The sequence below is a fragment of the Leptodactylus fuscus genome, chromosome 1 (assembly GCF_031893055.1).
Source record: "Leptodactylus fuscus isolate aLepFus1 chromosome 1, aLepFus1.hap2, whole genome shotgun sequence".
In the NCBI taxonomy this organism is placed as follows: Eukaryota; Metazoa; Chordata; class Amphibia; order Anura; family Leptodactylidae; genus Leptodactylus; species Leptodactylus fuscus.
This window is the reverse complement of record NC_134265.1, coordinates 338096618-338110019: the sequence shown is the minus strand read 5'-3', so window position 1 is coordinate 338110019 and position 13402 is coordinate 338096618.

The window sequence follows — 13402 nt, the reverse complement described above, 5'->3', positions numbered from 1 at the left end:
GCACGGCGCTGCAAAGCGCCCGCCACAACCGCAACACAGCGCCCACAGAGCGAGCGACCCAGTGGTCCGGCAACACCCCTGCCACCAGACCAAGCCCCCAGACTCTGGGCCGCACCACAGGAGCAGCAGACACCACGCAGCACCACACCGTGTAAACACATCTCAAGAATACACCTTACCATATTGCCCCAGTCAGAGGACTGAGAGCTAGTAGGTGGGTTCCTTTTTGCAGTCTCCTGCCAATTAAAAACAGCTTGGCAAAATGGGGGAGTGCTGGTACCAAAGCAAAAATAAATGGTGAAGGAAGAAACTTACCATATGTGTACTAATCTGTTCATGCGGTGCTGTGTGGTGTCTGCTGCTCCTGTGGCGCTCTACCCGTGGGGCGTCGCAGCCCAGAGTCTGGGGGCTTGGTCTGGTGGCAGGAGTGTTGCCGGACCACTGGGTCGCTTGCCCTGCAGGTGCTGTGTTGCGGTTGTAGTGATCGCTGTTCAGCGCCGCGCCCAGTACAGTAGGGACCCACTATAAAGAGGTCGCCGTGAAGTGGCTAGTGGGCTTATGCACATTGATCAATATGTATACTAAGAACCTCAATAGAAAAAATTAGGAGGGCACTCACCCACATCGAGGCTCATCTTCATAAAAGACTTCTTTATTAAGGTAGAATTTCTTTAAAAACAGTTAGTGCATGGAGGGAAAACAGCAAGTAGCCTACTTGCCTATTTATGCTGTTTTCCCTCCATGCACTAACTGTTTTTAAAGAAATGCTACCTTAATACAGAAGTCTTTTATGAAGATGAGCCTCGATGTGGGTGAGTGCCCTCCTAATTTTTTCTATTACTGTTCCACTTTTCATACTGCTTTTTTGGGTTGTTGAGCACCCCCACGGCTCTTAAAATATATAAGGTTATGATCCTCTAATTCACCTCCAGTCTATTCGGACTTTTATTTGTATCTCAGCAGTGCCATCCTGCACATCTTTGTTTTTGGTTTTATACTAAGAACCTCATGTTCAGTATTGTAAGATTTGCTGAGAAGCGCTAGATCAATGTATAAGGTTGGGACGTGCGGCCCATGTCTTTCTCTTTTTGTACACATACTTTAATTAAAAATGTGGCTGCTTTCTGCCTGAAAATCTCCTCTAAAGTTCCTAAATGTCTCTTCTAGATCCTTTGCCGTTCACTCCCTGGTGCTAGCTGAGGTCCCTCCATAGATATATTTAGAATGAAGTGTTTTAAAGCAGGTGTGTTGTGGGTTCAGCAGGTGGCGATGCCTTGGCTGGAGGAGTGCCAGTTGTGCCAGCCCTTCACAAGCCAACATATCCAGAGTGTTTTGGGGTGTTGCATTGTTGTATTAGAGACTCTGTGTCTTTCCTATATGCAGTCCTAATTGACCTGGTTTGATGTGGATACAGCAGATGGTGCCTCATGCCAACAGTCACAGGAAGAAGCGCCACCTACTGGATCCACCGCATACCAGGAAGAGGGGAGGGACCGATTCTCCTTACATCCTGCACACACACCTGCAAGCCTTTGCTTTATGTATGGACTGAAAATTCAGTTTACAATGTAAGTAAAGTCTTCTATATACTTGTATCTACTTTTGGCTGCTTGTGTGGTGGTTATTCACAGACAACAAGCAGCTTTACCGATCGTGCTAATACATTTATTGTCCTGTGTGTTTTAGCTGCTTTTCTGCATGTTTTTGCAGTCCAGTGTTCCTGGAGCTCCTATACTATCGTCACTTGGGCTTTTCTCAGCTATATGTTCGGTATTGTACAGTTACTCCTAGCATTACATATAAAGACGGCAGTAATATCAGTGATGGATGGGAGGGGGGGCAGAATGCTTATTATTGTACATGTCCCATAACTTCAGATACAAGTGGTAAATATAATGCAGCCTTAGGCTAAGGCCCCACCGGTTGTCCCACAGCAAAAAAGCACAGTGGCAACGTATTGCGGTTCTTCCCGCAGCGCTTTGCACGAACTTTCTGCTTCAATTATACCTATAGGGAAACTGCCGCAGTTTGGAAATCAGGGCATGTCCTCTTTGCTTTATTTATTGCCAAGTGGGGATGGGATTCACTACAATCCCATCCACTTCGCTGTGACTGTAAAACGCTGTTTTTTTGTTGTATTTTTTTTTACACCATGTGGGGCCCCCGTCCTTAAAGGGGTATTCCCATAACGCTTGTTCACTAACCTGCAGGCTCTTGTGCTCTCTTCACTTCCTGCTTTTCTCAGCACATTGGTGGGTGGGGTTTCACTTGCACAGGATTGGTTGTAAATGAATTACCACAGTGTGAAGCTGATGTAGCAGAGCTGGATTTGAGTCAGTTTTCATTACATACAGAGGTAACGGACTCCCTATCTCAGCCCTTAGCAGCCAAATTCAATTAAACCGACTGATAAGAGCTCAGAAATCCCGGAGCTCTCACCTCCCCTATCTGAGAAGCTCCGCTAGTTATCAGACACAAACAGCTCAGAGCTTCTCCCCCTCCCTGAGAGCAGGCAGCTACATCACTTGACAAATGAGCAGATAATCCCAAGGGCCATAGAAACTGAGTGTAAACAATGAAGTGAATAAATTAAAATAGCGGCCAAACAAAGCAGTTTTGCTGAAGCAATGCATTTAGGAAAAGTCTTAAATCCACATGAACTAGCAGTATGGATCCTTGTGATGGGATAACCCCTTTAATGTGATTATTAGCAGCAGAAACTGATAGGACACCATGTATACAGTCATAGAACAGACTGCCCAGCAAGACCCTGCACATATTATTTCAACTTTGCATGAAACCTCAGGTACCCTTTAAGCTTTGTGAATGTACAGGTGACTCTTACATCTTTCAGATACTGAAACCTAAAAATAACCTTTCACCAACTCCAGTTCTTTGCATTGGCTCCATTGAGTCAAGCACAGTTACATTTTTTTTCCCCTCTAGCCCCCACCAATCCTGAGAAATCATTATAGTTGGCGTCAATGTCTGAAATGTCAAATAGACTCTTATGTCAAGTGGGTGGTATGACTCAGAGCCCCAATCGGAGACAATGTAAGAGTTCTCATTTACCATGGAAAGGGAGGGGGGTCTGAAGAGGTATAAAATTCAATGTCTTATTTTTTTTTCTTGCAATACAAATCACTAACTCTAAAATTCATAAAGACAAGATAACAATATTGTTCACAGTGACACATACGGCAAAGAGTTTCCAATGTGCATGGTGTCGTAGTATGCAACTTTGAAAATATGTATCTATGAAATCTGTATACACACCTTCTTCTATGGAAAATGGCATATGTGAAATATAGCAATTGTAAATCTCAGGAAAAAATGGCGTAAGCAAAAGATGGCACTTTACACAGATGGCAAGTCACACAGAGACAGTGGGTACGGAAAGTATTCAGAACCCGTTAAATTTTTTCACTCTGTTTCATAGCAGCCTTTTGCTAAAATCAAGAGTTCGTTTTATTTCTCATTAATGTGCAATCAGCACCCCGTCTTGACAGAAAAAACAAAAAACAAAAGCAGAAATGTAGATATTTTTGCAAATTTATTAAAAATGAAAAGCTGAACAATCACATGGTCATAAGTATTCAGGCCCTTTGCTGTGACACTCATATTTAACTCACACGCTGTCCATTCTCTTCTCATCCTCCTTGAGATGGTTCTGCTCCTTCATTGGAGTCCAGCTGTGTTTAAAGGGGCTCTATCAGCAAAATTATGCTATATGAGCCCCACATATGCGTGAATAGCCTTTAAAAAAGATTTAAAATAACACTCTAAAAATGAATATGCAAATGATACTTACCTGTGCACACTGGGCGGTCCTGCACGGTCCGACGTCATCTTGCTGTCACGCCGCCTTCTTCTTTCTTCTTCCAGCGACGCCCTCCTGTCCTGGCTCTTCCCCGCCTTGATCTTCTGTTCTTTAGGAATGAAGAGGTTCACAAGCAGGGATCTTAGAAATACTACAAAAATGGCCCTGGAGCCCAAAAAGACATACTGATAGGGAAAAATGTACATTGTGAGCTCTATGTGGGGCTCACAATCTACATTTAAAAAAAAAAAAAAAAAAAAATGGCCCCGGAGCGTGCGCAGTGCATTCAATACGGCATAACATTCCCCAGATACAATAACCATTGACCATTGGTCTGTGACCAACCTCAATAACTATGTAGCAAATCTCCCATAGAGTGGTACTGCAGTCTAATGGACCTCCACTCAGTAAATTGCAGATTTTATCCTCCCCCCCCCCCCAGGGGTGCTCATAAAATAGTTAAAAGAAAATAAAGTTTCTAAAAATCAATAAAAAACTAAGAATTCAAATCACACACCCCCTTTCCCTAGATGTGAAATAAAGATAAATAAACAGATTATACACTCACCGGCCACTTTATTAGGTACACCATGCTAGTAACGGGTTGGACCCCCTTTTGCCTTCAGAACTGCCTCAATTCTTCGTGGCATAGATACAACAAGGTGCTGGAAGCATTCCTCAGAGATTTTGGTCCATATTGACATGATGGCATCACACAGTTGCCGCAGATTTGTCGGCTGCACATCCATGATGCGAATCTCCCGTTCCACCACATCCCAAAGATGCTCCTCTATTGGATTGAGATCTGGTGACTGTGGAGGCCATTGGAGTACAGTGAACTCATTGTCATGTTCAAGAAACCAGTCTGAGATGATTCCAGCTTTATGACATGGCATTGCATTATCCTGCTGAAAGTAGCCATCAGATGTTGGGTACATTGTGGTCATAAAGGGATGGACATGGTCAGCAACAATACTCAGGTAGGCTTTGGCGTTGCAACGATGCTCAATTGGTACCAAGGGGCCCAAAGAGTGCCAAGAAAATATTCCCCACACCATGACACCACCACCACCAGCCTGAACCGTTGATACAAGGCAGGATGGATCCATGCTTTCATGTTGTTGACGCCAAATTCTGACCCTACCATCCGAATGTCGCAGCAGAAATAGAGACTCATCAGACCAGGCAACGTTTTTCCAATCTTCAATTGTCCAATTTCGATGAGCTTGTGCAAATTGTAGCCTGTTTCCTGTTCTTAGCTGAAAGGAGTGGCACCCGGTGTGGTCTTCTGCTGCTGTAGCCCATCTGCCTCAAAGTTCGACGTACTGTGCGTTCAGAGATGCTCTTCTGGCTACCTTGGTTGTAACGGGTGGCTATTTGAGTCACTGTTGCCTTTCTATCAGCTCGAACCAGTCTGGCCATTCTCCTCTGACCTCTGGCATCAACAACGCATTTCCGCCCACAGAACTGCCGCTCACTGGATGTTTTTTCTTTTTCGGACCATTCTCTGTAAACCCTAGAGATGGTTGTGCGTGAAAATCCCAGTAGATCAGCAGTTTCTGAAATACTCAGACCAGCCCTTCTGGCACCAACAACCATGCCACGTTCAAAGGCACTCAAATCACCTTTCTTCCCCATACTGATGCTCGGTTTGAACTGCAGGAGATTGTATTGACCATGTCTACATGCCTAAATGCACTGAGTTGCCGCCATGTGATTGGCTGATTAGAAATTAAGTGTTAACGAGCAGTTGGACAGGTGTACCTAATAAAGTGGCCGATGAGTGTACATCCCTGTGTCTAAAATCGCCCGGTCTACAAACAGTTCTTTGAGCTGGGACAGGAGTCATAATTATTTGCTTCACACATCCTTGTCCTACCACCCAACTATTGACTACAGTGAAGATCTGTCAATCATACCCGGTGGTGAGAGGAGAAAGTCTGCAATGAATATGTCGCGGCATGAAAGGGGCTGTGGGCTACCACTTTGATGGAGGGTGCGTGGCGGGACTTAATTGGGTTGTGCTGTTACGGACACTTATCCCCTAGTCACAGGACAGGAGGTAAGTGTTCAATCGCCAGGGCCCAACTGCCGTATCCCCCAGTGATCAGCAGAATGGGAGACCAAAAATCGCTCTTTGTATAAGCTGTAAGTGATCAGTGCTGCATTCACTTCTATGGAGCTGTAGGTGCTCCTAGAGGTTACAGTCCTGGGATCCCTATAAAAGTGAATAGAGTCCCCTGTTCTCCTAATCTATGGGGAAATTGGCAGTCAAGCCCCAGCGATCAGACACTTATTCCCTATGAGTGGCACACACTACAATACATACACTTATACATCTTGGCATGCTATCAATAACCACTTCCTGCAACACCCATAACTTTTTATATATATATATATATATATATATATATATATATATATATATATATATACTTCCGTGTATGGGCATGTATAAGGCATTTTTTTTTATGCTGAGCCAGATTTTTTTTTTATTTATTTTTTTTTGGGGGGGGGGTCTATGACTAGCCGCAATATTAATGTATAGAAACTCCCATAACATAGTGGGGGGAAAAGAAAAGGAGCTTTTAAAAAAATAAAAGTTGTAAATCCCTCCTTTCCCTAGAATACATATAAAAGTAGAAAATGACTGTGAAACACAAACACATTAGGTATCCCTGTGTCTGACAGTGCCCGGTCTACTGAGTATAGGGGATCTGCAGTGCTCCTGTTCCGTCAGGAAGGGGTTAATAGGAGCACTGCAGATCCCCTATATACAGCCAGGCTGAATTCCAAGTGGGGAAAAAAAACCTCAGTCCTCAAGTTCAGGGAAGGGGCAGACAGACAACCAAAACACCCCCTCTCCTTCCCCAGCACCAGCAACTACTGCACCCAAAAACTCCGACCATTTTAATTTTTTAAATTTTCCAGTAGCTGCTGCATTTCCCCCCTCGGCTTATACTCGAGTCAATAAGCCCAGTTTTTTGTGGTAAAATTAGGGGTCTCGTCTTATATTAGGGTTGGCTTATACTCGAGTATATACGGTAATACCATTTTGGGGAATGTCTGATGTTTTGATCACTTTTTAATACATATTTTATAGGAAGAAAAATGATGAAAACGACAATTTGACACTTTTGATTCCCCCCTTAAAATCTGCAATTTACTGAGTGGAGGTCCATTAGACTGCAGTACCACTCTATGGGAGATTTGCTACATAGTTATTGAGGTTGGTCACAGACCAATGGTCAATGGTTATTGTATCTGGGGAATGTTATGCCGTATTGAATGCACTGCGCACGCTCCGGGGCCATTTTTGTAGTAGTTCTAAGTTCTCCGCTCACGAACTTCTTCACTCCGAAAGAACAGAAGATCAAGGCGGGGAAGAGCCAGGACAGGAGGGCGTCGCTGGAAGAAGAAAGAAGAGGAAGGTGGGACAGCAAGATGATGTCAGACAGTGCAGGACCGCCCACCGTGCACAGGTAAGTATTATTTGCATATTCGTTTTTAGAGTATTATTTTAAAACTTTTTAAAGGCTATTCAGGCCTATGTGGGGCTCATACAACATAATTTTGCTGATAGAGCCCCTTTAAACACAGCTGGACTCCAATGAAGGAGCAGAACCATCTCAAGGAGGATGAGAAGAGAATGGACAGCGTGTGAGTTAAATATGAGTGTCACAGCAAAGGGCCTGAATACTTATAAACATGTCATTGTTCAGCTTTTCATTTTTAATAATTTTGCAAAAATATCTACATTTATGTTTGTTTGGTTTTTTTCTTTCTGTCAAGATGGGGTGCTGAGTGCACATTAATCCTACTAATATTATAAGTGTGAAAGTTTGTGTTTGGATGTTTGTGCGTTTGGATGTTTGTTCCTCAATCACGCTAAAACGCCTGGACGGATTTGCGTGCAATTTTCCACAAACATAGTTTTCCCTCAGGATTGAGTCGCAGGCTACTTTTAGTGCCACTAAACAACATGGCTTCCTAGCAGGAGACTCACAAAAGCAGGACTCCTAGCCCCAGCTATAGACTCACACACACTGCCTCGCCTTTCCTGCCACAAACTGCCTGCACACTCCTTACTGTCACCTCAGGAGTAGCCCTCACTCTACTCACTCACATTTACATATAGCTTTCCACTATACATACACAATACAACACATCACATTGTAATTACATGTATCTCCTATCACTGCTATATACAGTACCTGATACATATATCCTCCTGTACACAGGCTGTATATACTATATATTACATGTATCTCCTATCACTGCTATATACAGTACCTGATACATATATCCTCCTGTACACAGGCTGTATATACTATATAATTACATGTATCTCCTATCACTGCTATATACAGTGCCTGATACATATATACTCCTGTACACAGGCTGTATATACTATATAATTACATGTATTACCTATCACTGCTATATACAGTACCTGATACATATATACTCCTGTACATAGGCTGTATATACTATATAATTACATGTATTACCTATCACTGCTATATACAGTACCTGATACATATATACTCCTGTACATAGGCTGTATATACTATATATTACATGTATCTCCTATCACTGCTATATACAGTACCTGATACATATATACTCCTGTACACAGGCTGTATATACTATATATTACATGTATCTCCTATCACTGCTATATACAGTACCTGATACATATATACTCCTGTACACAGGCTGTATATACTATATAATTACATGTATTACCTATCACTGCTATATACAGTACCTGATACATATATACTTCTGTACACAAACTGTATATACTATATATTACATGTATCTCCTATCACTGCTATATACAGTACCTGATACATATATACTCCTGTACACAGGCTGTATATACTATATAATTACATGTATCTCCTATCACTGCTATATACAGTACCTGATACATATATACTCCTGTACACAGGCTGTATATACTATATAATTACATGTATTACCTATCACTGCTATATACAGTACCTGATACATATATACTCCTGTACACAGGCTGTATATACTATATAATTACATGTATTACCTATCACTGCTATATACAGTACCTGATACATATATACTCCTGTACACAGGCTGTATATACTATATATTACATGTATCTCCTATCACTGCTATATACAGTGCCTGATACCTATATACTCCTGTACACAGGCTGTATATACTATATATTACATGTATCTCCTATCACTGCTATATACAGTACCTGATACATATATACTCCTGTACACAGGCTGTATAACACATCGCATTGTCTGTATCACAACATACACAATATAACACATCAAATCACATTTGCTAGCCCACCAAACTTTTTAAAGCACTTTTACAGTTTCACACGTCTGTGTCCGCCCAATACTCAACTCACCGCAGACGAAGTCGCGGGTAAAAGCTAGTGAGAAATAAAACAAAATTCTTGAATTTAGCAAATGGCTGCAATGAAACAAAGAGTGAAAAATTTAACGGGTTCTGAATACTTTCCGTACCCACTGTCTCTGTGTGACTTGCCATCTTTTGCTTATGCCATAGTCCTCCTTAAATAGGCTCCAGCCAAAAACCGGAAGTCTCCCGGCCGACTCAGGAGGAGACCGGCAACCCCCGCACAATGCTGCAGACGTTCTGGTCTGCCTCTTGAGACCTGGAAGCCAGGGACTCGGGAGCACTGGCAGCCTCCGCAGGCTCTGGTCCTGCTCCTAACAATCCATAGTGCAAACTTAATGAATAAGGTGGTCCCACAGATGCTCAAATGGTGGCCAGGGAAATACTTGGAAATCTTGGTTGAGCTCTTCCAACCACTGTTGGACATTTCTGGCCATGTCACAAGTTTCATTGTCTTGGTGGAAGATTCCATAACACAAACGGGGTGGATGGATTTGTACCCAAATCAGTTCAGAATGCCTTCCACATGGAGGAGTGTGCCCAGGGAATGCCATTGAAGAATTCCCCAGACCATAACGCTGCTGTCACCAGCTCTCTTCCAGTAATAGTGGCACGGTGTTTGTTCTTCTGACACATCAATGTCCATCAGTTCGTTGAAACTGAAAATGTAGTGAGAGAGTGGAATAGGCTGCCACGGGAGGTGGTGGGAGCTCCATCAATGGAAATCTTCAAGCGGAATCTGGATAAACATATAGCTGGGATGATTTAGGAAAACCTGCACTCGCAGGGGGTTGGACCCGATGGCCCTTGAGGTCCCTTCCAACTCTACCATAAATAAAATAAATAAAAATAAATAAATAAAATAAAATGCGACTCATTAAAGAGAGTGGTGGTCTAATTCCAATACTGCCAGGCAAACTGAAGTGTTTTTTTTCAGATGCACTTTTGTTAGCATAGATGCAATGACCAGCCGTCTGCTTATATTCCTTGTTAGTGATTTCTCAGGTGCAGACACTGCGGTAAGTATATTTTATACCATTCTTCATATTTTACTATTATAAATTGTAATGATGTAATAAAATTCTAATTTTCAGCCCAGCAAACTTGAGTTAAAAGTCACCGAGGATCCAGATCTAGAAATCGTAGGGATACAGGTGGAGGTCTCCAGCCTGTACTTGTGTCACCCCCCTGAGCTCCAGTGTGTCAGTCAGTAATATCATCTACCATGTTACAGGTAAGTGCACATTATCACACTGTGTCAGAGGCTCCATAGCAGATCCTGTCATATGTCATGGGAAAATTATTGCTGAATGGTAATTCTGATTTATGAGGAGAAGCGAAGGGTCTGATATTTCTTTATTTTGCTTACTAATATAGCACCATCACATACCTCCCAACTTTCAAAGAACAGAAAGAGGGACAACTCGAGGGGGATATTAAACTGTGGAGTTAGCTGGCGGGGGACATTAAACTGGGGGCAACTAGAGGGGGGTCATTAAACTGGGGGCAACTAAATAGGGACATTAAATTGCGGCAACCGGAGGGGGACATTAACGTCCCCCTCCAGCTGTCCCAGTTTAATGTCCTCCTCCAGTTACCCCTATTTTAAAGTTATCTTCCAGATACCCCCCTGGGTTTAATGTCCCCCTCCAGTTGCCCACAGTTTAAGGACCCCTGCCCGCCTTCAGATGCCAGCAGAACCCAAAAGACCGTGTCTCCCTCAATGCCAACGGTATTCCAGGGACTCCTATACCACCCTAATCATCAATGCAATCCCCCAGACCCTCCAGGATAAAACATCACTCTCTTTTCATCCCCTCAACATTGCAGTCCCATGTAAATACATAACCCCTTCCCCTCAGCCTCCGCCCTCCGCCAACATGCAGTCCCATGCTACACAATACTAACACTTCCCTTCCAGTCCCACAAGACAGTCCTCACTGCTTTCTGTTCTTCCAGAGCTGAGATGAAAGAGACTCGCCCTCCTCAGCGAGGCCCCGCTCTCCGCTCCTGCTTCACCACTGTATTCAACTCATCTGCGTCCTCTCCCGATTGGGAGATATGCTATCATATTCCACACATGCCGTAACCGTGTCAGCAATATCTTCCCTGGGCACATTACTGCACCACTCAAAGTATACTAGAGTGACAGAGACGTTTGTCATAGGATAACCCATTGAAGCCAACAAGAAATAGTCATATACCTCAACTTCTGAAAAATTATATTGTTAGTCAGGCTTTTATATAAATCCACAAGATAGCAGCACCCAGTGGCGTAACTACCGGGGAGGCAGCTGCCACAGGGCCCGGGACATTAGGGGCCCAGCGACAGCTGCTACCGCAGCGTTTTTTTGTTTTTTTTTTTAATAGGCTGTTACCGGCTGGAGTAACTACATAAAGGCACATGTAAAGGAAAACTTTGGGCCTACCTGAAACATTCTGATATGTTCCATGACTGAGTTGCAATACTAAGCACAGCGCCGTACATTATAGTTAAGAGGCCACAGCCATATCATGGTTCCAGACAACTTGTTTAACAAGAATAAGGTCATGAAAATTTCTCTTTATAGTACAGTTGATCCCTGCAGTTTCTGATACCAGCTGCATCTGGCTCTCTGTTATTGTAGACTGTGCACTGAGCCATCTTAACTGAAGAAATACATACAGTTTTATCTTGGTGCTTTTCATGAAAATCAAATGTTTATTAAAAAATTCTGATAAAATTTAAGCATTTACGCACGCTTCCCATTGAAATCAATGGGCTCTGTTTTGAAGCGCCGCGCTTACGCCGTGTGAAGGGGCCCTAAAACAGCAGTTAGACATACGTAGACACGTATGACATTGGTGGACCCCAGTGACTATAATGGGGTCCGCCGGGTACCTGGCAGAGAAAAAAGGCCTTCACACATGACTTTTCTCTCTGCTGATTTTTCGCAGATTCTGCTCAGACTTCAGACTGATATGTATGGAGAGTGGATCCCCTGCAATTTGCAGCTAACAAGGCTATTCAAGATATGCCTTTTTTTGGAACTCCCATAGAAGTGAATGGAGCATGTTGGGAGTTTCACAGCAGATGGAGCGCCGAGGGTGGGTAAGCTGCTCTAGCCGATACAATAAAGGGGCTGTCCCATTATGGAAATGTATTCCCTATACACAGGACAGGGGATAAGGGTCAGATCACTGGGTCCCACAGGGATCAGGAGAATGGGGATTCGAAAGTCCCTCTAAGGCCTCCTTGTTAATTGACTGCCAGTGAGCTTGTGTGACCGTCACACCATTCACTTCTATGACGCTGCCAGGACTGTAATCTCCAGCAGCACCCGGAGCCCCATAGAAGTCAATGGAGAACTGGTTACACAAGGTCACCAGCCTTAGGGCTGAGGCCCCACATTGCGGAAACTCAGCTTTTTTTGGTTGGAGATTTTGTTAAGGTTTTTTGAGTTAAAGTCAGGAGCGGATTGAGCAGAAGGTATAAGTATATATATTTCCCATTCCTTTGGAAGCCATTCTTGGCTTTGGCTCAAAGAAACGCAGCAAAATCTCCAACAAAAAAAAGCTGTGTTTCCGCAATGTGCGGCCTTAGCCTTAAACGGACTTTCAGTCCCGCATCCTCCTGATCACTGAGGGACCTGAAACCCGGTGATCGGATACTTAACCCCTATCCACAGGACAGAGAGTGTCCATAACAGGACAAACCCTTTAAATAGATGTTTATACCTGTCAGAACACCCACAGATCAACAGATTTTTGTTTTGTTTTACATGACTGGTTCCCAGCAACTCTCTCATAGTAGCAATTATGGGTACTGCAGCTTGTCCTGTACAAATGTATGTAACTACTGTTAATAGACGGCAAGTGATCACCATAGCTCTTGGCATGTGAGCAATGCTGGAAGCCGTGGTCACGTAAAAACTGCAGATCTGCAGCAAGGAAGGCCAGACATTCACTCCTCCATCCATCTTATCTTAAAGGGATTTTCCCATAAAAAGTATGGGGATCATTTGCAGACCAGTGGGACTCCAACAACTCCATTCACTCAATGGAAGTACCAAAGATGGCCGAATGACAGCGCCCAGCTAGATCAGCGCTCCCGCTGAAATGAATGGTGCAATGTACATGCTACCTGACCCCAGAACCATTCACAATGGGAGCCAAAGTCTC